Here is a 26243-nt window from a genome sequence, read left to right on the forward strand (position 1 = left end):
CCTCCTACCAATGTGTAAAGTAACCAATGCCCTACCAACTCAATGCCCTACTAATGTATAAAGTAAACAATGCCCTACCAACTCAATGCACTACCAATGTATAAAGTAATCAATGCCCTACCGATTTAATGCCCTACCAATGTGTAAAGTAACCAATGCCCTACCAACTCAATGCCCTACTAATGTATAAAGTAAACAATGCCCTACCAACTCAATGCCCTACCAATGTGTAAAGTAACCAATGCCCTACCAACTCAATGCCCTACTAATGTATAAAGTAAACAATGCCCTACCAATTTAATGCCCTACCAATGTGTAAAGTAACCAATGCCCTACCAACTCAATGCCCTACTAATGTATAAAGTAAACAATGCCCTACCAACTCAATGCCCTAGCTATGTGTAAAGTAACCAAATCCCTACCAACTCAAAGTCTTACCAAAGTGTTAAGTAACAAAAATCTGGTCATCTGGGCAGCCATATTTAATAACATTTGTCCAAATGAAGCCATTGTAGAGAGGGATTTGGTTTTACAGATGCTTTTGGCTAATTCACAATTTATGGCAAATGTACTCCAGCCCACCCTGCCCCCTGATGTAGTGGCTTTTATGTACACCAGTTATTTGGGGGCAATTGATGCATAACAAAATTACTTTTTGTGCTACAAAGCCAGAAAATAGGGTTTAAGAAAAAATAAAAATTTTGACTTTGAGTGCAAGAACAAGTGCCTTCCTAAAAATCCCAAATGAAGAATCGAGTACTTTATTTATTTCTTTAAGAACTGGATTCTCCAGGTCAGTCCGACTACGGAAATAACAAACTTTTTTTCTTTGTTGGTGAAAAAAATGAAACAGATTTTTGTAAAAAAGAGAAATTAGTTGAGTCACCAGTTTTTGAGACCCATCATTTTTTTACTTTTACATCAATGCAGGTTGTACTAGAGCTTTATTTGGGTGGTGTGCTGATGTAGGTTCTATTTTGGAGCACATATGATGGTTTGAATGCTTTAAAAGGAATTTTTGGGGGGGAGATGCGGTGACCAAAAGACTATAATCTGACTACAATCCTGGCATTTCGACTTTTTTTCCCTTTACAGAATTTACCATATGGGTTGATTGATTTTATATTTTTGGAGATCAGACGTTTAAAGGTGTGGCGATACCAAATATTTTTATTTTTTTATTTCTGAATTGGGTAAAGTGGGTGATTCAAACTGTTAAAAAAATCTTTTTTAATTGATTTTTTTAGTCTCAAACTTCTTTAAAAAAACATCTTTCATTCATTTTTTAGTCCCTCACAGAGACTTGAATGGGATACTTGAACCTGCCACATCAATGGGACTGATGGAAATAGCTAATGAGTGTGAGGCCAATGCTCCATTTTAGCATCTTTCATCCCTTTTTCCCCTCACCCAACTTCCTACATCTGAACAATAAGGAACAACCCACTACTGAGGAATTCTTCTGTATTTTTGGCTTTCAATCCACCTTGCCTTTGACATGGTCTACTTACCCAGCCAAACTGGTTGTCTGTCGTTGTGCCATAACTAACTGACATGACTATGACTTCTGGTCAATGAGCTGGTACCACATCTTGGTACCATCTACTCAGTTTCATGCCTGCTTTAGCTACTTATGGGTTAGCAACCTACCTCGAAATCCAGACTCCACTCGTGGGTGTAGCCCTAAGTCACACTTATAGCCACCCAGTGGGAACACTTACAAGTACAGTAAAGAATAAGGTGGAATTAAAGACATTTTTGGGATCTTGGGACTTCCGCCAAGTGAGTATTTTAATGGACGCTTTGCTCTTTGATCTGGTTAGAGAGGGCCACAAAATGAAGTTCTCCTTATAGGATGTACAACCCTTTTAAGTCGCCATATTACCAATTTTTAAAGACTCATACACCAAACAAGAGCACAGAGGATCCAGCAAAGAATCAAACAAATCATGTGTTCTGGGATGGATAGAAGTAGTCGTCAAACTTGACCAGGTGAGGTGGAACCTCTAATCTCGAGGTCGGGGTGGGCACATGGACGTCAGGCATTGATGAAGTAAGCTGGAAGGTGCATGGACAGCAAGTACTTGGCACACTCAGAAATCTCAGAAGCAGCAGGGTGGATGAAGTGGAATCTATCAGGGATGGGAGAATGATGACAGAGGCAACGTCAGATGACAGTCCCTCCTCCATCACTACTTTCAATGCCGATGCAATTGAAAGTGCAAAGCCGAGCAGCGCCCTCCCCTTCGACATCACGGCCCAAATATACTCAACCTGTGGACCAGATTTGGACCACGGGCCAGAGTTTGACATGTATGGTCTAGGGAGAAGACGTCATTAGACGTGGAGCACAATAAAGAGCAGTGGACCAGGGGAAGGAAGTGGAGCTTGTGATAGCCGGGACAGGTGTGTAACATATGGAATGAGATGGTTGGTGGCATCAACCAGCACCATGTACGAAGCCCGATTTTAGTCACCTTCTTCTTCATGTATAACACTGGCTATACAGGACAAGTTCTTACACCTTTCTCATAAATTATTAGAAAAAATTCCAGTATCTACACAAGCCAAAATGTTTTCCCTACCACTGTCAATTCCATCAAGGGTGAGAAGCCAAGCGTTAAATTACATTCGATGCTAGAAGTCATCTCAAATAGTTATGACCAAAGCATAAAAAAAAACACAGTTCAGCTTGATTTAAGTCTGCTTATTGCCCATAAATTCGAGAGGTCAAATATATAAAGAACTTGCGTCATTAATCTCAGCTCTGAGCTATTAAAGATACACGGGAGACTATTTACTTCCATCGTTTGGTCGCGAAACTGGGACAAAATCTATAGACGACCCATGTACTGCATTAATCACGCAGAGAAATGCTGCTGGGCCTAATGGGATTCATTATTTTTAATAGACATATTTTTGTTTTTGAATGTTTTTTTGTATTTTTTCTGTGTCTCGTTGAAAGCATCTACAGTCCCTGGATTCATCAGCTTCAATTTTGTAAGATTTAAGCTAAAATGTCCTCATACGAAACCGAAAAGGACTTTAATTCATGTTTGACTACAGTATAGAGTAGGGTTGGCGGTCTACCGGGACACAACCCATAAAGGGTAGGTTTTGCCACCTGGTCCAAAAGTACATAAGAACATATTTTGCTTCTTCAAATAGACCGTGAATTAGTTCTACCCCACTGAGATAAAGTCATAAAGCCACAAAAAAGATGTAATGGGTCATGTCTACTTTGTAGGGTCTTCAGATTTATGTCAAGTTGACAGTCACATCGGTATAGGCACAAATTACCATGGACATCTGCATGGGGGCATGACAAAGGGAATCTGTCAAAAGTTTTTTTTGCTTTGTAGTCTGAAAGCAGCATAATGTCGGGGCAGATACCCTGATTCCAGCGATGTATCACTTAGCTTACTGGGTGCAGCAGTTGTGATACAATCACAGTTTTCTCTGCTGCAGATCTAGCAGAACTCAAATGCTGAGCTGTGTATAACCCCGCCCACACCACTGATTGGCTGCTTTCTCTGTTCACTGTATATTGACAGAAAGTAGCCAATCAGTGCTGGGGGCGGGGTTGGACTAGTAGGCACAAGATACCTAGTCCTGTAGTGATAATCTCCTTCTGATAAAACACTGATTTTATTGAAATGGCAAAACACAGGCCAGTAAGTGATACATCACCGGAATCAGGGTCACTGCTCCTAAATCATGCTGCTCTCAGATTACATGGCAAAAACCTTCTGATTGATTCCCTTTAAGGCCACCATGCATATCAGACTAATGTCAGCACAAACCTACCGATACCAATAGGTAGCACACGACGCTCCCCTGACATTTGATGATGGAGGAGATGTTGATCGGACATGTCCGATTTTGGTCTGCCCATCTTTTTGCTCTTTAAGAGATATAAAACGGTGTCTTTCTTGCACAGAACACAAGGGCATTCGGAGAGTTGAATGCTGGGCAAATGATTGACTGAACCGACAACTATCTAAAGTGTATGGGGGGTATTTTTTGTGTTTTATGTAAGATTTTTGTAAAAAATCTACCTGGTTAAAACGATAAATTATTATACACCATGGTCATTAAAGGGGTACACGGAAACAAATGTGGGTTACCTCTATCTTGAACATGGGGCTCTATCAGAGAAGGAGCTTTGCAATTTTTGAAGCTCCAATTAAAATAAATGGTAACTTTAAAACCGGTATGAAGTGGGAACTTCGAGATGGGACCCCAGAAGTGGGACCTGCCGAAAGGTTGGCATGGCAACTGGGTGTCTGCAGAAGACCCTCGTGCCTGTCACTGCAGATCTCCTATCAGAATCGCCCCATAGATGAGCATTTCTGCTATGTATAGCACAAGCGATCAGATGATCCCAGCTTCGACTCCCATCGAAGCAAGTAAAAAAATAAAGTTTTTGAAAAATATAAAAAAAAATAAAAAAAATAAAAGTTCAAATCACCCCCCTTTTGCCCCATTCGTAATAAAACAATAAAAAAAATAAAAAAATACACATAATTGGTAACGCCGCGTTCAAAATCTATCAAAATATGAAAATAATTAATCCGATCGGTAAACGGCGTAACGAGAAAAAAATTACATTTTTTGGGGCGCTGCAACATTGCAATAAAATACAGTAACAGACAATCAAAACACTGTATCTACACAAAAATTGTATCAATAAAAACGTCAGCTCGGTACGCAAAAAATAAGCTGTCACCTAGAACCAGATCCTGAAAAATGGAGACGCTACGGGTCTCGGAAAATGGCACCATTTTTTAAATTTTTTTCTCACACACTTTGGATTTTTTTTCACCACTTAAATAAAAAATAACCTAGACATGTTTGGTATCTACGAACTCGTAATGACCCGAGGAATCATAATGACAGGTCAGTTTTAGCATTTAGTGAACATGGTAAAAAAATAAAAATAAATTGTGTAATTGCACTTCTTTTGCAATTTCTCATTTTCCAGTACACGATATGGAAAATCAATGGCGTCGTTCAAAAGTACAACCCGTCCCGCAAAAAACGAGCCCTTACACGGCCATATTGACCAAAACATAAAAAAAGTTATGGCTCTGGGAAGAAGGAGAGCAAAAAACGAAAACGTAAAAATGGAGAATCCCATGGTGGTGAAGGGGTTAATAAAATAATTATCCCTATTAATTGCCTAGAAATATTGTTATGTCTCCATATTATTGATGACTGTTATGTTAGTGAGATGAATGGAGTCTGACCTGCAATACCGGACAGCTGCAGTACCTCACCACGGCCACTACCCAATGCAGGGCGCTGTGGTTTCTGGCTCTGGCTGTACCTGCGGAGGCCGCGGGACCTGGTAACAGCAGATTGATGGGTATACTGCCTGTTGGACTTCCACCAATCTGATATTGATGACCTATTCTAAGTCCTTGAAAAACACCCTTTAAATATTATTTTGAAGGTCTCTAGGGGTGAAGTTGCAGTATGAACCCCCACAAGCTGCTCTTACAGAGCTCCTCTATGGAGTCTATGTGCTCTAATAGGTTATATGGACATGGGTGGTCTCCATATGCGAAAACTCCTTTAAAGAGGATCTATCAACATGTCAAATGTGGCTCGTTTTTACTCGTATGTTATTTCTGCTGCTCCCCTGAGTTTTGTTTTTTTTCAAATCGGCCATACGGTTCCAGTGATATGAGCCTTTTCATTTAGTGCTAATTTTTGTGGTCTTTATCAAGAGGGCGTGGCTCACAGGGTAATTATGTTAAGCAGCCTAAAGACACGCCCCAGAGGATCCTGTGAGCCACGTTCTCTTAGTAAAGACCATAAAAGTGGCCATTAACTAATAAGGTCCATATCTCTGGAACTGTATGGAGGATTTATAAAAACAATAAAAATGGAAAACTCAGGGGAAGAGCGGGAATAAAGTACGAGCAAATGCTGGTCACTTTTGACCTGTTGACAGTTTCTCTTTAAAGGGTTATTCCCAAGACAGTAAGGATAGGGAATAACTTACTGATTTATAGGGGATCTGATCACTGGGAGAACCCCCTGCAATCCTAAGAAAGGGGCTCTAGGCAGGAGCGTAACCATTATGTGGCCGCAACCGATGCCAGTGCCAATTTCACCAGGATGTGAGTCCTCGAACACACATTCAGTTGAAATGTATTGCAGTGCAGAGACCTAACGGCTACCTGCACTGAAATACACGCTGATGGCCAATCTGAGGGCCACAGCAGAAATTGGCTTGCCCGTAACAGGCTTCAGTGACAGCTTTAGAGAAGGATGCCGCGAGTCATAGGAGTGGAAGAAAATAAGAAGAATCATTTTTTAACTGTTCTGGAAAAGAACGGGAGAGGGATAGGATGGGGGCATTATACCAGGAAAGGGCCCAGGATGGGGGCATTGTACCAAGAAGGGGCCCAGGATGGGGGGTATTGTACCAAGAAGGGGCCCAGGATGGGGGGTATTGTACCAGGAAGGGGCCCAGGATGGGGGGCATTGTACCAGGAAGGAGCCCAGGATGGGGGTATTGTACTAGGAAGGGGCCCAGGAAGGGGGTATTGTACCAAGATGAGGGGTATTTTACCAGAAAAGGTCCCAGCATGGGGGACATTACACCAGCAAGGGCCCAGGATGGGGAAAATAGTTATAGGATGGGGCCCAGAATGGAGTGCATTATTATTGGAAGTGTCCAGTATGGGGGACATTATTTCTGGAAGGGACCAGGATGGAACATTATTACTGGAAACTGTACAGGATTGAGGACAGGATTATAGGAAGGGGCCAAGGATGGGGGACATTATTACATATTGGGGAACTTTATACCAGGGAGGGGCCAAGGATGAGGGGTATTGTACCAGAAAGGGTCCCAGGATTGTGGGCATTGTACCAAGCAGGGGCCGAGGATGGGGGTATTGTACCAAGCAGGGGCCCAGGATGGGGGGTATTGTACCAGGAAGGGGCCCAGGATGAGGGGCATTGTACCAGGAAGGGGCCCAGGATGGGGGGCATTGTACCAAGCAGGGGCCCAGCATGGGGGGCAATGTACCAGGAAGGGGCCCAGCAAGGGGGTATTATACCAAGATGAGGGGAATTTTACCAGAAAAGGTCCCAGTATGGGGGACATTACACCAGCAAGACCCCAGGATGGGGGAAATAGTTATAGGATGGAGCCCAGAATGGGGTGCATTATTTTTGGAAGTGTCCAGTATTGGGGACATTATTACTGAAAGGGGCCAGGATGGAACATTATTACTGGAAACTGCACAGGACTGAGGACAGGATTATAGGAAGGGGCCGAGGATGGGGGACGTTATTACATAATGGGGAACATTATACCAGGAAGGGGCTCAGGAATGGGTTCATTATACCAGGAAGGGTAACTATCTTTGGAATAATACTTTAAGACTTTACTAGCAAGAACCAGTAACGAGTGCAGTCTCCTCACGCAGCACCCTACAATCAACCCCTTCGCTGTCAGGATGTGGTACTAAGCACGGCGCACCCTCCCGCGGCGTTTTCAATTCCCATAGTGAGCAGAGCTCCCGCTGTTAAGTAAATTACAAATCCCAGCGTTCTCCACCGCCAGGTTATTTCTACCTGATCCCATGAAATCGGACTGTGATCGGTTATTGATCTGCGTCGGTTTGATGATGACCTTCATATTACAATCCGCCATCGCGCCTTCTCCATATAACTGCATATCAATAGTCGCTGCCCTTGTAAAGCCCGGAGCGGAGCGATGCAGCGCGGCTCAGCAGGTCATCCTTGTCAAATGACTTTACGATGGCAATTATGGAAGAAAATTCCTTGAAGAATTCGAATGCGCATGTCTCGTCTTATCTGCTCTCGGTGGACGTGTCCTTCACTATTTTATATACTTTGATAACATGACTATAAAATGACTGGAATACATACGGGTAGAATTAACATCAACCGACATGTTTTATTGCCCTTTCTGTTAATGATACAATCTCTGATGACAGGAGTGGCACGGTATGGCGCCGCTTATCTTACATACACATTCCACATCTGTTGGGTTCTTATAATAATACACACCTCAGCTGCTGCAGAACCTCATAATACACACCTCAGCTTCTACAGAACTTTACAATACACCTCAGCTGCTACAGAACCTCCTAATAAACACCTTAGCTGCTGCAGAACCTCATAATAAACACAGCTGCAGCAGAACCTCATAATACACCTCAGCTGCTACAGAACCTCATAATACACACCTCACAGCTGCTGCAGAACCTCATACTAAACACAGCTGCAGCAGAACCTCACAATAGACCTCAGCTGCGGCAAAACCTCATAATACACCTCAGCTGCTGCAGAACCTCAGAATACGCACCTCACAGCTGCTGTACATGTATGCCGCAGGATTGGTGCAGATGTACGGAGAGGGCTCAGGTCATCATAAGTCGACCACATAGATTTTTATTTTTTATTTATGTGGTGAAAACAAATTAAAAAAATTCATTAAAAAAATTTGTTGTGTAATTTTCATTTTTTTGTTGTTATTGACAGGGCTTGTATTCTTGTGTGGACATTTTTTCTTGCCACCAATTAGGGGTACAAACAACATTTTCATTGTTATGTTGCATTTTTTGGGGGATATTTTTTTCAGCTGTACTGCGTTTTCTATAAGGGTTAAATAATTTATCGTTTTTATAGATGGGACTTTTACACATATCAATTATGTTTATTGTTTGTATTTTTTTTAAATTTAAGCTGGAAAGAGTCAGGTGATTCAAATTTTGATATATTTTTGTATTTTTTTTTATTTTTTAGTCCCTTTAGGGGACCGGAACCTGTGATCTTTTAAGGCTGTGTGTGCACACGTTGCGGATTTTTTGCATTTTTTTTTTACTATAAAAACGGTATAAAAATGCATAAAAAACGCATACATTATGCATCCCATCATTTAGAATGCATTCCGCAATTTTTGTGCACATGATACGTTTTTTTTCCACGAAAAAAAAATGCAGCATGTTCATTAATTTTGCGGATTTTTCGCGTTTTTCCCACTACTTAATGCATTGGGAAGCTCTGGAAAAAAACGCACAAAAAACGTGCAAAAACCACGCAAAAAAACGCATGCGGATTTCTTGCAGAAAATGTCCTGTTTTGCTCAGGAAATTTCTGCAAGAAATCCTGAACATGTGCACATAGCCTTAAGCTTGTACTATATAGTGCAATACATAAACTAATGTTCTCTTAAGAAGCCCGACCCATATTGAATTCCGATTGTTTGTGTCAGGGAACATAAGTTTATAAAACTGGTATTACATGCTGTCATAAGTGGATCAAAGGCTGGGGGCACTGGATCACTGCCTGCACCTCCTGCTGTGAACAGGCAATTGAAGTAGGTTATCTGATGAACAGCAGACATGCAGTGCGTACACGGAGTAGTGGCCATTGATGGATAACTATTTTGGCCAGCAGATGTGTCCGTATATACCTCCACTGGTACATTGGTGTTAAACACAGAGGCCTCTATGATTTCATCTTCTATAGCCGTCCTATCTGTACGTCACAATCATGATAAGGTAAAACAATATTTGAAGATTTGTTGTATCATGATTCTAGTTTTACAGAATACATGTAGAAATCCATGATTGAGGAGCAGATTTGCACCTGAGGGTAACATTGCAAAAGTTTTAGAAGCTGGCAACCAACAGGAGAGCAAAATCTCCCTGAATTATGGATGTATCATATTGATGTGGGGTACGCATAGATTGCTTGATGGATGTTTGGAAAGATGACGGCCATATTGTTTCTCCAAGAAGAATATGAGAGAAAATATGATCCACTGCAGAAGTGAGGGCTAAAACTAGATAAAAATCGAATCTAGTCAGCTGTCCCTCACTTACCTCAGCGAAAGAAGGAGTGAGAGGTCTGGTGAGACCCTTTATAACATCTCATCTACCGAATATCTGAGTCAGATCTGGTCATTCTGTGTACCACATCCTTTTATGTGGTGTCTTCTCCTCAAAGAAATCTCCATATTGTTTCTCCAAGAAGATCCTGGGGGAAATTATGACCCACAGCAGAAATGAGGGCTAAATCTAGATAAAAATCAAATCTAATCTGCTGTCCCTCTCTTACCTCAGCGAAAGGAGGAGTGACAGGTCTGGCGAGACCCTTTACAACATCTCATCTACCGAATATCAGGGTCAGATCTGGAAGAACCACACATGTATGGTCATTATGTGCCACAACATTTTTCGTGGTGTCTTCTCCTCAAAGAAATCTCGATATTGCTTCTCCAAGAAGATACTGTGGGAAAATATGACCCACAGCAGAAGTGAGGGCTAAAACTAGAAAAAAATTGAATCTAATCAGCTGTCCTTCTCTTGCCTCAGCAAAAGGAGGAGTGACAGGTCTGGTGAGACCCTTTACAACATCTCATCTACCGAATATCAGGGTCAGATCTGGAAGAACCACACATGTATGGTCATTATGTACCACAACATTTTTCGTGGTGTCTTCTCCTCAAAGAAATCTCGATATTGCTTCTCCAAGAAGATACTGTGGGAAACTATGACCCACAGCAGAAGTGAGGGCTAAAACTAGAAAAAAATTGAATCTAATCAGCTGTCCCTCTCTTGCCTCAGCAAAAGGAGGAGTGACAGGTCTGGTGAGACCCTTTACAACATCTCATCTACCGAATATCAGGGTCAGATCTGGAAGAACCACACATGTATGGTCATTATGTACCACAACATTTTTCGTGGTGTCTTCTCCTCAAAGAAATCTCGATATTGCTTCTCCAAGAAGATACTGTGGGAAACTATGACCCACAGCAGAAGTGAGGGCTAAAACTAGAAAAAAATTGAATCTAATCAGCTGTCCCTCTCTTGCCTCAGCAAAAGGAGGAGTGACAGGTCTGGTGAGACCCTTTACAACATCTCATCTACCGAATATCAGGGTCAGATCTGAAAGAACCATGGTCATTCTGTACCTTTTCTGTGGCGTCTTCTCACGATCCAGTGGTGAAAGGTTTTTATACTTTTCTTTTTTATTTGACTGTTTGTTTTATGTATGACTTTTTGCTATTTCACCTTTTTTAAGTACTGAACTTCTTTTTGTCTATTAAATCTACAATGTAATAAGTTTGTCCCTTGTGGCTCTAACGTATCCACGATCTCAAGGAGAGAAGATAGCTTGGTTGTCGTACCTTGTAGTCAGTGTCTTACCTTTCAAGAGTTTGGAAAAGCTGAGGGAGCATGTGTACCAGTAGTAAAACGGCGAGTGGCAGCAGTGTAAAGTGTGGCGTGGATGTTGGGAACGTCTGTAGGGTGCGCTTAGTTTATTGATGGCCTATCGTGATAGGTGAGTGGACGAGTAAGAGGGAATCAGAGTCTCCCTTTACTATTGCATCTGAGGCACCTGTGTCGCGAGCGAGTGGTGTTCGTGACACATACACTACATTTATTGTACCTTCTGACATACTTTATGTGCTAGTGCTGATGTCAAAGCTGGTTTATTGCCAATTTGTTCTGATCTTCCACTTCTTCATTTTGCGCAATATTATATTTTGCAGCCATAGTTTGTTTAGTATACAGCATTCCTTATAAAGATAATCATAAAGAAATACCCTACAAAACAATAAAAAGTTTATCTTATTTAAGTTCTCAGTTTAGGGTTTCAAGGTAAGGTTTTTATGAGTCGAAAGGTGATGATTCTACTATTTTCACCATAAACAATTCTGACTACAGTCACGGCAGTCTGTACAACTTGAATGAGTCTTTCCTGTACAGTAGCTGTAGGATGAAGCATGTATGTTCAAGGATCCCATTAGGGCACCATGTATCATCTATGGTGGAAAAAACATAGATGCCAAATAACTTGGACTGTTTGGATTTTACACAGTGTGCAGAATTATTAGGTAATTTGTATTTTTGATGATTCATTTTATTGTTGAACAATTCCAGCGCTGTCAATCAATCCAAAAGGTTAAAGAAGTTGTCCACTACTTGGACAACTTCTTCTCATACCCCTTGCTTGACCTCCATAAAATAATAAAGCTTACACTCACCTCCCGTGCTGGCACCGTTCCCGCGGTCTCAGCGTTGGTTTTTCCCGGGGCTCTCGCGCGGTGTTGCGACACATGATACCGATGCCCAATCAGCTTTGGCGCCACTGTCCCCGCCTCTTGTCGAATTGAGCAGGAAGAGGAAGTCCAAGATCAGCTGCAGCCCAGACTTTATCTTCATGTTCAATTTGTCCGAAGGTGGAGTCAGTGACCACAGCGCCGATTGGGCGCCGGCTTCACGTGTCACAACACCACATGGGAGCCCTGGTGAGAGTGAGTGCCAACATCGCGGGAAAAGCATCGGCACGGGAGGTGAGTATAGGCTTTATTATTTTATGGGGGCCAAAGCTTTTGATCAAGAACGGGTTGTCCTAGTAGTGGACAACCGAGTAATAAACCTGAAATATTAATATTTAGGAAAGAAAAAGTGAGGTTTTGTTAACTTAGGAGAATATTTCTTTATGCTGAATCATTGGTCAAATATTAGTGTGCAGAATTATTATGCAATAATGTGAAAAATTGTTTATTTTCATCTGTTACAGTGAGAATACATAAAAAAAAAAATTGTGACGATATAGCCGTCATTGATAAACGCTATCCATGGAGTCTATCAGTTTCTTAATCTGTTCACGATCAACCTTTTGGCCTGAATCAACCATGGCCTCACAGACAGTGATCAGAGAAGGGACTGTTCTCCTTCCCATATAACAAGGGCCCACTAGTTCTCCATAGGGTTTAGGTCAGGTGAGGAAGGGGCCATGTCAATATTCTTTCATCTTTAAGTCCTTTACTGGCATCTGAGTCACCCGCAAGGGCTGTGGGGTACTCGGTACTGGGTCCGGTACTTAGAGGGGATGTCAGGGTGGCTGCAACCCGGTCCATGGCCCTGGGCGCCCAATTAAAGGGAAAGGTCTTTTAAGGGAATTGTGAGTAAAGTGTATTGTTTGTGACGCCACCTGTGGTGTTCGGTCAGTGGGGACCGACCCTGCTTATAGGGGTCCTCTGGGGTGATGGTATGCAGCAAGATGGTGACGCTTCCCACAGGTGAAGCGGGGTCCCCAGGGCTTCCCAAGTGTAGGGCATCGATGGTGTGGTGGTTGGTAAGTCAAAGAATGAGGACACAGGTTTGCAGTCTTTACCTGGTTTACTGATGATAGCAGTCCTCAGTCCAGGGTACCAAGTGCAGGGTAGCTGTAGTCCGGCCGGCTTGAAGGCAATAGGGGATCCCTCTCTCAGGTGAGGTCCATAAGCTTTTCCTACTTGCGCTACTGTAGTTGGCGAGGTCCCTGCCGCTTGAAGCTTGGTTGCAAAATCCCCTCTCTCCTGTCCTAAGACAGATGTCTGTACGATAGGCAGTGCGAGCCTGTTTATAGGGTCTCTATCTTGACCCGGGCTCTCAAGTTACTGCTTCAACTCAGACTTAATGCAGGCAATTGACATACAGTCCTATGCCCTCCGATTCTGTCGTGCGTCCTGGAGAACAACACAACCTCGGGCTCCCGGTTTCTGCGCTCTGGCTCTTAGGATGTCCTTCCGCTGTTCCCCTCCTGAGCCTCTTCCTCCCCTGTGCTTCTTCCCTCTAAGCTCCTCCACTATTCAACTCCTTCAAGTTCTCACTCTTTCCAGGGGCCACAGCTCCTACGCGGCTGTGCAGCCCCTCCGTCTCTTCCAGACGTGCTTCTCCTCTCCTCACTCCTCTGCTACTCTCTACAACTGGCTGTCTCCTCCTCCAGACCAGGATACATAAAGTCTAAGGAAGCTCCCCTGAATCTGGGTCCTGAGCTCCTTGCCTGGATTTGGAATGTGTTGCGTGTGGGTGCCTTACCTGATAAAGAGAACTCCATTGCCTCCAAGCATGACATTACCCTCCCCGAAGGGAAAGCAACATCAGTGTAACAACCGGTTACCTGGGGTGTTACACATCGAGCAGTGAAGACTTCGAAGCTGCGATGGAGCATTGTCCTGCAGAAAAATCATGTTTTTCTTGAAAGATGCCGACATTTTTCTGTACCACTGTTTGAAGAAAGTATCTTGTATAGACTGGCAGTAGGTTTAGGAGTTGATTTTGAGTCCATCTTCTACTAGAAAAGGTCACAGTTAATGTGCGTTTTTTGTTTTCAACAGGTATTTGGGGACCCTGATGACTATTTACAACAAAACTTTGGATGATTCTGTGATCTCACTAATACATCTTAGCAATTTCAAGAGTAAAATGTCCTCTGTAAGACTTTTAATACTTTTTTTTACTTTTCAGAGTCAGTTAACCCCTTTCTGACTTCGGACGGGATAGTACGTCCGAGGTCAGAAGCCCCGCTTTGATGCAGGGCTCTGGCGGTGAGCCCACATCAAAGCCGGGACATGTCAGCTGTTTTGAACAGCTGACATGTGCCCGCAATAGGCGCGGGCAGAATCGTGATCTGCCCGCGCCTATTAACTAGTTAAATGCTGCTGTCAAATGCAGACAGCGGCATTTAACTACCGCATCCGGCCGGGCGGCCGGAAATGACGGCATCGCCGACCCCCGTCACATGATCGGAGGTCGGCGATGCTTCTGAATGGTAACCATAGAGGTCCTTGAGACCTCTATGGTTACAGATCCCCGGCAGCTGTGAGCGCTACCCTGTGGTCGGCGCTCACAGCACACCTGATTTTCTGCTACATAGCAGCGAACAGCAGATGGCTGCTATGTAGCAGAGCCGATCGTGCTGTGCCTGCTTCTAGCCTCCCATGGAGGCTATTGAAGCATGGCAAAAGTAAAAAAAAAAAGTTTAAAAAAATGTGAAACAAATAAAAAAAATATAAAAGTTTAAATCACCCCCCTTTCGCCCCAATCAAAATAAATCAATAAAAAAAAAGTCAAACCTACACATATTTGGTATCACCGCTTTCAGAATCGCCCGATCTATCAATAAAAAAAAAGCATTAACCTGATTGCCAAACAGCGTAGCGAGAAAAAAATTAGAAACGCCAGAATTACGTTTTTTTGGTCGCCGTGACATTGCATTAAAATGCAATAACGGGCGATCAAAAAATTGTATCTGCACCAAAATGGTATCAATAAAAACCTCAGCTCGGCACGCAAAAAATAAGCCCTCAACCGACCTCAGATCATGAAAAATGGAGACGCTACGAGTATCGGAAAATGACACAATTTTTTTTTTTTTTTTTAGCAAAGTTTGGATTTTTTTTTCACCACGTAGGTAAAAAAATAACCTAGTCATGTTAGGTGTCTATGAACTTGTACTGACCTGGAGAATCGTAATGGCAGGTCAGTTTTAGCATTTAGTGAACCTAGCAAAAAAGCCAAACAAAAAACAAGTGTGGGACTGCACTTAATTTTTGCAATTTCACTGCACTTGGAATTTTTTTCCCATTTTCTAGTACACGACATGCTAAAACCAATGATGTCGTTCAAAAGTACAATTCGTCCTGCAAAAAATAAGCCCTCACATGGCCAAATTGACGGAAAAATAAAAAAGTTATGGCTCTGGGAAGGAGGGGAGTGAAAAACGAACACGGAAAAACGAAAAATCCCAAGGTCATGAAGGGGTTAAATCTCTTTTTGGGCCCACTATGCTTGAGGAAAACAACCTGCCTAATAATTCTGCACACCTTGATATCCTTAGGCCTCACCCCCCTCAGTACACATATAAATAGGTATCACCTGATCTGCTCCACCCAATAAGCATTCAGGTTTATACAGCACGTAGTTGGAAAATCTGCATAAAAATGCAATCATAATACTTATGTAATAATTCTTCACAGTGTACATCCAGTATGTGCCACAGTACACAGAGGACTGCAGAATGAGTTACAGGTGAATCCGTCGGTGAGTTTGTCCAATGGCAGGATCTGATCCCCTAAAAGATCTAGAACTTAATTATAAATCAGCTGATAGGATAGTTCAGGAGAAGAGAAATAAAAGTTCCAGGCCCTGCTGTCAGAATAAGCTCACTGACAGATTCACTGCTAACTCTTTCTGCAGTCTGCCATGTACTGTGATGCATAGAGGCTGTAGAAACCAAATAGTGTACACATTTTTAATGAAAAAGGGAAAATATGCTTTTCAGCCCCCCCAAAATACATGGTTAGGTGAAAAAAAAAAGTTTTATTAAGGTGTTCATAATGCAACAGGTATTTTTTGTTTTTTCTTTATACTTTTTACCATGCAAGTTTACTAATTTTATAATTTTATACTTGAGATATTATTTTATTTTTTACCTAGGAAAAGGATAACATTTTGAATTGTTATTATTATTTTTTTTACATTGTAAATTAAGTATTTTTTTACCTTATTTTTTCGTCCACCTAAATACGGTAACTAGAAAATGCATTATTTTTTATACCTTTGATTGCAGTATATAAGGAAACTGACGGTGTTTTATAAAGCCCAGCCTTTAGATTTGCTTCGCAATAGTACCAACATGATAGGAATGGCAACCCATCGGCACCAATGGTCGCATCGTGGAGATTACACGCATTAAATGCCTCTGTTTGAGGCTGTCAGTGAAATCTAAGGGATTAAACAGGAGCGATCAGAGCAAGCTCTAGTTGCTTCTGTAAGTATAGAGCTGTATAACACCCCATGTAAGGACCGGACGCAGCTCCATACGCCAGCAACAGACAGAACATACTGGTACATCCTAGTATGCCCTTGGGGCCCAAATCTCTCTTCATGAGAAAACATGTTTTTCCCACTTGTTTGCTTCCTATATCATTGGCAGGGCATACATTAACATTTATTGTACTTTTTATTTTATGCACCACAATTGACGTAAAATTGGTTTACTGCCAATTTTTGCTGATCATCCTCATTTCTCGTTTTGCATACTATTGCATAGGGTTTCTGGTAAAGATTCCATAAAGATAATCATTGAAAAAATCCTACAAAAGTTTATTATGTACTCAGTCATTGGGTTTGAAGGTAACATTTTTTATGAGCTAAAAAGTGATCATAACATTCTTTTCATCTTTAAACAATGCTCACAACAGCCATATTGGTCTGTGCCACTTGTATTAGTGTCCTGTGGGTCTTGACAAAGGGTAAAGCAGGTATCTCTGAGGATCTCATTAGGGTACCATGTATGGTGATCCTACCCCAGAGTGTGATATTTTCTGTTTCCATGCACTACTCTGGAATCTAAAACCTAGATAACCACTACAATCTTAAAGGATATGGAAACCTACAGGGAGATTTTATTTTTTTATTCAAATTTATGTATTTCCAACTAGAAAACATATCTGCAAAATTATTTAAAAAAATATATAATAATGGACCATTTGACTTCTACAGCCTCTATGTGCCACAATGCAGAGTTGACTGCAGAATGAGTGACACGTGAACCATCAGTGAGATCGCCTGATGGCAGGGTCTGCTCCCCTAATAGATCTTTGGTCATAAATGAGCTCAGAAGGTGGTTCAGAAAAAGATAGATGAGTGTTATAGACTTTGCCATCAGAACAAGTACACTGGATTCATTGCAAACTCATTCTGCCATGTACTATGATGCATAGAGGCTGTAGCAAATTGTCTAAAAAAAAAAAGAAAAAAAAATGCTTTTCATTCAGAAAAAAAAGCTATCAGTGGTTTGTTCTGGAGTGCACACTGCTATCACTGTATTTATATAGACAGAAACAGCTTATTTGAACAAGCTTACCTCTCTGGACAGTGAGAGAAGTGATTAGGAGACCTACTCGTAAAGCAGGGTTATGCTGTGGACTTGTGATTTTGCATGATTTATAACAGCAGCTTGTCAGGAGCTTGGAGGGAGGTGAGCAGCTAACTGCTGTATAGAAATCAATGGCCTGGAGAGAGGTGACTAGTATGTTAAGAGTTAACTTGTCTCTTGGAATCTAGGTGGCCAAACTCCACAGAAGGAAAGCAGCTGTACCCTATGAAAGATAAAAGCTCTCATTGCAGGAAAATGCCAGCAGATGGAAAAAAACAGGTCTATTGTAAAGTTTCTTATTTTCATACTAATAAAAACAATTTAATAACTTGAGAGTACCCTATGTACTGTGATGGATAAAAGCTGTATGAACTAGGTGATCTAAAATTTTTAATTGAAAAAATGAATTTTAACCTAAAAAAATACATAAATTCCATTGGAATAATGTCTCCAAAGTTGTCCACAAGTATCTTTAAAAATGTAATAATGAGTTTGTTAAAGTCTCAATGAATTAACTTAAAGGGGTATTCATATCAAAGGAAGTAATTCCTTTACGATTGGTACAAAACTGACCCTAGATCACCTGAAAAATGGAGGGGAGACACTTTTACTTCTTTCTGTAGGGGATAATCTCAATCACTCATTGTGTACTCATGGAAATAGTTGGTTGACTATGGAGTGGGCTGTGTATTATATAGGAAATATTACCAGCCTACTACTTATGTATTGAGATTACCACTAATCCATTAGTATTCTTGTACATCAACCTGTTGCTTCTTTCTTAGTCTTGTAGTCGTCACATAAGTACCTAATTAGTTATCTCAGGTAGCCTCTCTCATTACATGAAAAATGTATGGTCAGTTTTTTGTGACGACATAGAGAGTTGCTTTCACACTCCTTTCCAGGCTTGATTGACAGTGACGTTCCCCATGCCTTGCTTGCAGAGCAAGATACATAAATAGCCTATTCGTGGAGAAAGAGAACAGGGTCATTAGTGCCACGTACAGGAGGTTGGAATTCTAAAGGTCAATATTGACCCTTCCAAAAGGAAAGAACCTCAATTTTAAGGCAGCTGCTCCAGGGCTCTTGCCCCTTGTCATTGCAAAAAAGGTCTCTCATCCAGCCAATCAATCTCCTACATTGCACTGGCAAAGAAGAAGACCCTACGAAACAGCTTTCTGCAAATGGAGATATTTTAGAGGATCAATATTGACTCCTAGGATTGCTACTTCCAGTAGTTGGCCTTAAAGACTCTGCTCCTCTTCCTTTGTGAAAGGATGTTTTCATACCTTTTTCCCACGGAGTATTGCATGGCCTATAAGTCTCCATGCACTTGCCTCATAGTCCCCTTAAAGTAGTAGTCCAAGCTTTGGGCTGAAGCCTACAGTCATTCTATGTGATTGAAGACTTGTGGATCCTCACAGCGCGTACAGTGCACACAGTCAGGAATCTCCGGCGCCGTGAGTTGACAGTCATATAACCGCAAGCGTGCAATACTTCCAGACACATTCTGACTAGACCTGTCCAGCCTTGTTGACTTCACTATTATTGAGCGAGGCCACACATGTCTACTTGGCATGTGACCACATGTATGCAAATCACATACTTGCAGTCAAGCATCTGCCCGATCCTGGCTCCGGCACTGGAGATTCCTGCCAGCGCGCACACTGTTCACCATTAGGATTCACAAGTCTGTAGACGCAGAGTGATTGCATACTTGGATCCCAAGTCTGGATAACCCCTTGAAGGAGAAATCTTACTCCTTAGAGCTAGAAGCACTGTTTGCTTCCATAGGTCACCCCTCTGGTTCTATAAATCTGGTCCTGAGTAGTGGACCACCCTCTATGAAGGTCTGTAGACGCAGAGTGATTGCATACTTGGATCCCAATCCTGGATAACCCATTGAAGGAGAAATCTTACCCCATTGAGGTAGAGGCGCTCACCCCTCTGGTTCTATAAATCTGGTCCTGAGTAGTGGACCACCCTCTATGAGGTCATATGCCAATCTAAATCACATGGACGGGGGCTGTCTTTGGTAGATATTTCCTGTAAAGCGCAATCAGGGTGGGGAATACATTATAATAAATTATGACCGACCAAATACCTGACATAAGACCTGAGATGTTAATTAGGCAAATTTTGGGGCACCCATTGGTCCGCATCAGCATTTTCAGTAATTTAGCAAAGCATTTTTTAGGCTTTAATTAACCATTAGTGGTTCTTTATGAGCACAATTAATGATTATAATAAATTAATGTCAAGGATACTACATTTCGTACAAGGTGGAAACGGTAATAGAGACTGGATATGAACTGATTTTCTGAAAAATTGAAATAATGATTCTCACCTTTATGTGACCCAATTACTTATTACTTTTGCATATCACTTATTCTATTGAGCAGTGACTCAAGTCAGGAATTTTCAAAGGCATCACTATCTCCATTTTGTCAAAAGCATGTCATGGGCTGTAGTTTGTATTATATTCCAGAGCTGCAATCATAATTCTGCTGGTTCTGATTGAACACAAACATATCCTAAGCTGTTTAGCTGAGCTCCTATAATTCAGTACAATTTAAGCATTTATCATCATAAATGTATGATCACTTGTGCTATGGTTTCTGAGAATCCTTACCAATTTTCCCTTTGTTAATGTAGTGGTAGTACTGAGCATGTGCGACCACCTCTTCTACAGCTTGTGAATGGAGCAGTGGTCGCACATGCTCACTACTTCTTCTTTCACACTGGGGACTTTGTGACTCCCGTTCTCGTGACCAGTGCAATAAAGCCCCCAGAGACCACACATTTATCGTCTTTCCATTGGCTAAGTGTTGTTTATGGGATAGCCACTTTCACTTAAGCTAGCAGAATTTTGAATACTGCTCTGCAGCATAATGCAGGCTATAACTTTGAATAAGTACAACATAAATAAGGAGATACATTTACAAAGTTACTTACAGAGGATCTGTCACTAAGTCAAAGTTTTAGCTCTTACTTTAATCCTGGAGTATTTTTCACAGGATCCTCTGGGGCGTGTCTTTAGACTGTATGAGCCACGCCCCCTGTAAAGACCATAAAAATGAGAGCTAAATTGAAAGGCTCATATCTCTGGAACCGTTTGTTGTATTTTAAAAAGACAAAAAATGTTATGTTTAGGGGAAAATAGGAAATAAAAAAAGAGCAAAAAGTGGACACTTTTGATTTGGTGACAAGTAGAGTTAAGCGAATTTGCTCGGGTCCCTGCTTATTCGGCAAGCTATCAACGTTTAAGACTAATATGACAACAGTTTATGGTTCTTGACCACCCGAAGAACAAACGCATTAATTCAAAAGTAAACATTTAGATAACAGTCTATGCCTCCTGTATTACTGAATTTAGGTCTGGATAATTAAGATTAAATGTTGTATCGACACAGATGGCTTCAGGTTTCACACCATATAGTCCTTTAATCCAAAAACAGTTTAAATATTGTTTAAAAAAAATCAGGTATTTGGGAAACCATTCACGTGTTTTGTGCCCTCATGGCCAGTCACACGTTTTGAGCTCTCGTAGCCATGCGTTTTTGAAAGTATGAGTGCTTTCCCCAATGTGCTGTGCTGAATACTTTTTCGACAAGTTACTCTGGAATCCTTCACTCTGGTCAGTTTTAGAAGAAAACTATCAACCTAGACTACATTTTTGGAAAATAGGGGTGAACTGAAGAAAGATATGAACATTTATACAAGTATTTAAAGGGTTAAAGGGGACCTATCAGCTTTCTTGACATGGCTATTTTCATAAATAGTCGCCATCCCAAATAAATAGCAATTTTTGAGCATAGTTTGCTTTGTGCTGTTCCTCTGTTATTCCTCTCGAATATTTATGAATAAATTGACAACTGGTTATTACCATTGCCATAGTCAAACAGTTGCATTGGCAACACCGATGTCAATTTATCCAATTTTTTTAGGATATAGGAACCCCACAATCACAGAGTTCAAAGACAAAACTCTCTAGAAGGACATAGTTGAAAAAGTCCATTGAGTTTAACTTCTATTGACCAGTTCTACATTATCTATCACTAGGTAATTTATAGGGAATAAAATACGTATTTACTAAAAGAGACATGTATGGAGAGGAGACGTTCCCTTGAAAGTGTCCCTGTTACATTGACTTTTTGTTGACTACAGGTTATAGAGCCGGAGGAGCCTAGCAGATAAATATATAGATTTATAGAAAAATATTCAGTGTAACTTGAAATTTACTCATTTAAGTACCTACTAGCTTTACATTCAGTCCAGTGGGTGGTCACAATCAATGATTCACTCAGTAGCTCCACCCACTGGACTCAGAAAGCAAATACTTGAATTCATTATAAGTTCATATTTTCCCACCAAACTATATATCAATTTATTCAGGTCCTCTTGCTCTATAACCCAATGCAGAACATTGGGCCCACCAGAGGATTTGATTCTGAAGGCCCACCTTTCTCCCCCACTGAAGAGCCCCATAGCTACTGCAAGGTTTGCACTATGAACTCTCCTGAAGGAGAAGCCAGGGCCCATCGGAGGATTCTCTGGTTCTCTGGTGGGCCAGTCCAACCCTGACCCAACGCCTACAGATCAGATCACTTAGTCTCCACCAGACTGGCCCACAGGAGAACAGGGGAATCCTCCGGTAGGCCTCTGTGCAGGAGAAAGCCACTTACTCCCCAACATGAGCAGTTGATGGCACAATACACTTGATTCTCTATGAAGAGACAGAGGCAGCATCTTCATTTAACAAACTGCTCAGTGTATTATTATATAGAAGCAGAGGTACCATTGTGAAAGAGGGTAATGTAATATTTGCATGTTGCCGAACAGTAGGTCAATGTTACCGGTGGGCCCTTTGTACCCCAGTCCGACACTGGTCGCCTTTCTCCATGGCGCCACTGGAGTAGGACAAACCTTGGTGATTTCACTATCTCTGCCCACCATCCTCTGGACTGGACTATTTCTGACTTCTAAATATAAGTGTAAGGAACATCTCAGATGGCCAATATCCCAATATTGCCACTGGAGAGAAGTGGTAGCCTTAGAAGTTACGGAGAAATATGCCACCATGACGATCTACGGCAGGGGTGGGGAATAAAAGGTCATCAAGGGCCTGAGGCTCCCCAGATGGCCAATATCCCAATATTGCCACTGGAGAGAAGTGGTAGCCTTAGAAGTTATGGAAAACTATGCCACCGTGACTATCTATGGCATGGGTGGGGAACAAAAGGTGATCAAGGGCCGTAAATGGCCCTGGGGCCTGAGGTTCCCCACCCCTGATCTACGGCAAAGTGAGAATAGTTAACAGCCTACCGAAAAAAAAGTCTGTTCATCCCTGAAATCAAGTTCATACTTGAAGCTCCTGCAGGATCTAGACTTTGGGCTCCCGTAGGCACCAGGGACCAGATGAGAACGCTACCTCTGATTTGGATGGTAGTTTGGAAGTGTGTCTCAAATTAAATTTGAATAGAAAGGATCATAATTAATATATTCTAGAATATAGATTCTACTGTAGATAGGAATTTATCTCATTCCATCTGCAGGCTCTCGCTATACCCGAACGCAGCAAGAATAAGTAGTAAATCTTTAACTGCGACTATCACTTGTGCCTGCAGCAACTACAAAGGTCCACACCGAGCAGAATCACTTGTGTGAATTTATGCAAAAGATATTCTTGGCTGGATCTCCAGAACTCTCCAGAACTGTCCGCGCGGAGACTCCTGGCAATACTACGCTTTAGGAAATTGCGCAGCGAAATGAGCGAATCAACAAAACGGAAGATAGGATGAAAACCTGAGAAATACAATATTATGTAAAGGTAATATTGTGGGGAAATGGATTATTAATATTACTACTAATATTATCAGCTTTCTAATGGAGATAGTGCAAATATCACAATAATAATAATAGTAATATATTGCATTTCCTTACCATTTAATAATCTGTTTCACGATGATGTATTATTTATTATTACAATCTAAATTATTTATCTATTTTATTTTAATTGCTATCTAGATTTGCTTTATATTATCACATTCATATGGCTGAAATTATTGTTTTAAACCATCCATGCAAAGCAAATAAAAAAATATTTCCTAATAAAATTCCATCCCTTCCCCTTCCTTTTTCCTTCTCCTCAACTCCTCCGCCCCCCTATTTCAAGTTTATCCCTTTCGGTTTTTCTTAGAAAAAATGAATGTTGATATTCTTTACTGTGGTTATAGTGAAAGGATAATGTCTTTCTGAACATAGGCATTAGGCAGTGTTCACACAGGTAATGCGGTTTGGTCCAAACAGGTGCAGTTTTATTGCAAGGGATTCGAAACCAAAAACAGCCTCTCATGGGCACAAAAGGTATCACAGCAACTAAGCAGTTCACTTAGCACGCACATATGTCAGTGCGGGCTCACCCCAACAGATTGCAGGAGCAAACTTTATACACAGAAGAGGTCCGGTCCTACCATGTTTCGGTATCCCCTTCAGCCTGAGCTCCATCAGCTTCCAGCGTTCAACTTTGGGCACGGTTCACACTGAACAGGCTGCAGTTTCCACACCTTAATCTGCAGCTCCAACACACAGACTGCTCAGCTTTCCTAGCTGACCCATGCAGTCTCCACTCAGAGAGAAACACCAGCATTTCTCTCTCTCAGCTACAGCTCACAACTCGACTCTGCTTCATTCAGCCGAAAAACACACTAGTGAACACAGGCCCTGGTTCTTGTAAAATGTTAGGCAAGTAAATCAAATCCTGCAGGGCTAGGACTTAACCCTGTTCTACCTGGCTTTACTACAAAAAAACAAACAAAAAAAGTATATTTGAAATGGATATATAATATAGTACATAGTATATAGACATACTATATGCATGGAAAAAAGATTAATAATTAATTGATAAATAATAATACATTAATAATACCAATATAATGTAACCAGTAATAATCGGACCAATAATAATTCCAATAATAGTTCTAGGGTGTAAGGGGTATCGTTTCTCCTTATGGAGAGTGACATACCATATCTGGCTTGTCAAGGTAAGGAGGCTTATTTGCCATACAATGCTCCTGTGGGAAATTAAATATGCAAATTGCCTCTTCTGAGAAAAAGAGGACTTAACTCTATAGCGCCACCTGTTGGAAGTAGCGATCCTACAAGTCACAATCAACCCTCTAACGAGTCGTGCCATTTTGCACGACTCGTTAGAGCGTTGATTGTGACTTGTAGAATCGCTACTTCCAACAGGTGGCGCTATAGAGTTAAGTCCTCTTTTTCTCAGAAGAGGCAATAATAGTTCTAATAATAATAATAATGGCAATATTACGTAAGATCCTGTGTGATATTAAATCTCTAGAATCATGAATATTATGATAAATGACATTACAATTAGATCTACGTATCAGTTAGTATCTCCATAGTCTTGCAACACAGGGATCTGGAGTTCAAAATCGACCCAGTATAACATCTCTATGGATACACAACCTATGCAAAAAAAAAAAAAAATAAAATAAAATAAGATAAAAAAAAGAATAAAAAATATATGTTACAATATATATATCTCTATATATTTTTTATCTTTTTATCTTATTTTATATATATTTTATTTGCATAGGTTGTATAGCTATATCTATCTATCTATCCATCTATCTATATTATATACATACATATATATATATATATATATATATATATATATATATATATATATATATATATATATATATATATAGTACTATCAAAAAGACAACCCCAAAACAAAAAAAAAATCCATCTTTATGAATGAACTTTGCATGTTCTCTTCATGCTTCTGCGGTTTCCGACACCCTAAGGTGTATGACTGAGATGTAGAAATTAGTTTGTGAACCCCTGCGCTCCGTCCTGTGGAATATGTTAGAGATATTGCATTTCTGTCCGTACTGTGACTATATTACTATTTTACGTGGCATGATACGGATAGAACGAATGATAGTAACATTCCGATGGGATCGTTGCAATCGGTTGTGAATGCATATAGTGATAATCCCGGTATATGACGGATTGGATACAGACACGACTGACTTCTTACCTTACACCCAGCATTGGAGGATCCCGAGGATCAGCCTGTGGACGCCTTGCTTGCAGCGCAGCATCTTCCCTGCTGTGAAATCACTGTTATTTAAATAGTGCTCAGTTCCAGGAAGCGCCGATCGCCGGCCAATCCCAGATTGTCACACTTGATGTAATACAAAAAAAAAAAAATATAGGAGGAGAGAAAACATTGAAATAGACCCTACTCCTGCGAATGATCAGCATCTCTCCCAGCTTGGAGCACAGGAGATGTCAGTGTGAGAGGAGGGTGGATAATGGACTGGATGCTGCGGTGTATGAAATGTCTGGAATTCTGGATCTCGATTAAAATCTGCCTCTGCATGAGATAGATACTGAAAAGAATGCAAGGCAGCGTGCGACACACTTAAAGTGGGGGGGAATAAACAATAGAAGAATTCTAAAATATGATGAGTGCAATAACTGAATTGTTTTTAAAGCGT

The 26243-nt window shown here is 41.1% G+C and overlaps 1 protein-coding gene across 1 annotated transcript in view; it reads right to left on the reverse strand.

The window, feature by feature from the left end:
- LOC143776757 (carbohydrate sulfotransferase 1-like) overlaps positions 1–25937 on the reverse strand; it is a 74067-nt gene extending 48130 nt beyond the window's left edge. Inside the window, exon 1 of the mRNA XM_077266477.1 lies at positions 25781–25937. The gene's annotated coding sequence lies outside the window, so the exon portion shown is untranslated. The remainder of the gene's footprint in view (positions 1–25780) is intronic.
- Between the last annotated feature and the right edge of the window lie 306 nt (positions 25938–26243).

The sequence above is a fragment of the Ranitomeya variabilis genome, chromosome 5, assembly GCF_051348905.1.
Source record: "Ranitomeya variabilis isolate aRanVar5 chromosome 5, aRanVar5.hap1, whole genome shotgun sequence".
Lineage (NCBI taxonomy): Eukaryota > Metazoa > Chordata > Amphibia > Anura > Dendrobatidae > Ranitomeya > Ranitomeya variabilis.